General features: G+C 42.7%; 1 pseudogene; it reads left to right on the top strand.

Annotated features, from left to right (window-relative positions):
• Positions 1 to 459: 459 nt before the first annotated feature.
• Positions 460 to 2,500, top strand: LOC115514962 (annotated as a pseudogene).
• Positions 2,501 to 2,701: the final 201 nt, after the last annotated feature.

The raw sequence follows: 2,701 nt of genomic DNA, 5'->3' as shown, positions 1-2,701 counted from the left end.
TTCATGACTGATTAAATTCAAGGTCCCACATTAATCACAAGCTGTGTGTTTATCTTTCATTTGTTTCTCTTAATTAAAAAGAAAAATGGAAATTTCAGTAGTTACCTTCAACAGCATTACAGGAAAAGGTAGCAGGCATATGTGACCTACTTTATTTAGAGATCAGTAAGTTAAATGTTTTAATATTTCACATAGGAATTATCCAATAAACAGATGCACACATTTAGCTCAATTGAATGGAAGAAAAATAGACTATAAATCTTCAAATAAAAAATTACTCAAGACAAACCCACATGGATTATTTTAAGAAAACTGTCAGTTAACATTAATGACTTCATATGATGAATTCCAACACAGTATGGCTCCCTAAACCCAAAGTGTGCTGTTTTGCAGCAGCATCTTCACTTGTTCCTAGTCTAAGGCAATGAGTGCTGGCAGTAGAACTGGATAGGGATAACGATGCTTCAGGTGGATACATCCCTCAAGGTGAGAAACCTCCTACAGAAGACCAGCAACAGCACATCTCTCTCAGTGGCATATTCCAAACCATAATGTACCATAACCAAAGGAGCAGGTTGGTAAAGAATATAATCATAGTGCTGTCAGAATTAAGAAATAAATATTTAGGACATTCAGTTCAATTTACATTTCAGATAGGCAATGACTAATTTCTCACTATAAGTATATACTAAATATTGTATCTTCTATTTTATCTGGCAACTCTATATAATAAGTTTCCAGAGACAAATAAGAAGAACATATTCAAAGGCCAATAAGGAAAACAGAAACCATTTAAGGTATTTCACAGAAAATTTAATACAGAGAATTGGTTACATGGGTATTGGAAGGCCTATGAGAGCAAAAGGGAAATAGTGAGGTCACTCGGATGTTAGTAACTACAGGAAAGAGCTATGATCGGCAGGTCTGAGGCACAAAAGGGAGGGGCTTATTTCCTGGAACCCACAATGAAAGGAGAGGTAGCAGAGCTGTACCTAGACCTTGATAAACGGCCCCACCATTGATAGGGAACATGGGGAAGGAACCACCCAAGGTAAAGTATGAACCCCGAAAAAAGTTCCAGGTGGGATTAACAAGACCACGGAGGAAGACAAGGAGCTGACTCTGACTACTGTGGAAAAGAGGCTTGCTCTTGAATTGGTGTTAGCTACTGCTGTATTAATGCTGATATCAACCCGCCTTCTCCTCCTCCAACCATTGGTAGAGCCCAGCCTGAAACAAGCTGGCCAGGAACTCTAAGAAATACCATTCCCCTCTCCTTAAAATACACAGAGAAACACAGAAAGTGTGAATAGGGGCAGAAGGCAATTCCTCAAAGACCATCTTTTTGAAAATCTGGAGAAAAGAATAAGGTTCAGAAAAAAATTAGAACATTAATTTAAGTTCCAAAATTAACAAACTAAAGAATTGACAGCTGAAGTGACAGAATTAATAAGAAAGACAAAGACTTTATGTAAGTATAAATAATTTCATCAGAGTGGTTAGGATAATATTTCTCTTATAAAAAAGAATTTGATTTCCTATAAGCTGCAAATAAATTTGACAAGGTAAAATTAAAATTATTTTAACTAACAGGCAAAAGAGAAAAATGGCCAGTACCAGAGATCAAATCAATCAAATGGAGGAAGGTCCCAGAGAATTTTCTTAGTGTTAAAAACACATAAAAAACAAAATGAAATAAAGAGCTAGACTATTCCAGGAGCCTCATCCAGTCTGGTGGTCAATCTTGCCACACTGACAAGAGTACATGATGCTAAAAATGCAGCAGATAACTGGCTAGGTGGGCATGTTCAACCCCATGGCCATCCCATTTGGGGCTCCCAGCACCCACACACCAGCACTGATACAGCAGCGAGAGGCACTGATGGCATCATTTGTGTCGGATGGCCACCTGAACCCCATGGCTGCCTTCACTGCTGCTTAGATGCAACAGATGGTGGCCCTCAAGATGAACGTCCTGGCGGCCTCACCATAACCCCAGCTTCAGGCGGCAGCACCTCTCCGGGCATCACTTCACCAGCTGTGCGTGCCTAGCGCCCCATCCCCTACTGGGGTGATCGGCTTCACGGGCCTCCCCAACAGGCCAGTGGGCAAGCTACCGTGGAAACTGTTTCCCACTGGTATCCCTGCCCCCCTACCCAGCACAGAGGCCCACCACCACAGGCCCCCTGCAGCAGGCTACTGGAATCAAAAGTATTCAGGTCCCACGGCCTATTGTGCCAAGTATGGTCAGATAAGACAGGCCTTTCCTCAGTAACTTCCATTGATCCCCCAGCAACAGAGAGAAGGCTCTGTGAGCTCCAACCTCCCAGCCAGCGTGCAAACCATCAGCCAGGCCGTGAATGTCTTCCAGGGGGGGCATGAGAGGCTCAAAGTGCAGCAGAAGCGGCCCAGAGACGCCAATCGCCCTTCCGGTGCACCTACAGGTCTTTCCCCTCACCCCGGGGGGAAGACCAGGACACGTGCAGGGCAGGATGCTTAATGGGCTACATTAAAAAACAAACCTCTCTCTCTCTATTTGAAAATGAGAACTTTTGACGTATCAGCCAATATCAATCAAGCTGAGGACTCCAGACACTCAGTGAACTAATATTTCGTTAAGGAAAGTATAGTATCTGTGAGATTCAGAGGGCACGTGCTTGGGGGAAAATATATATGACGTAAAGAAGAAGACAATGAAGAA

The sequence above is a fragment of the Lynx canadensis genome, chromosome B2, assembly GCF_007474595.2.
Source record: "Lynx canadensis isolate LIC74 chromosome B2, mLynCan4.pri.v2, whole genome shotgun sequence".
Taxonomy (NCBI): domain Eukaryota; kingdom Metazoa; phylum Chordata; class Mammalia; order Carnivora; family Felidae; genus Lynx; species Lynx canadensis.
Note: the sequence above shows the minus strand (reverse complement) of the source record. Positions and strands in the feature narration are given on the sequence as shown.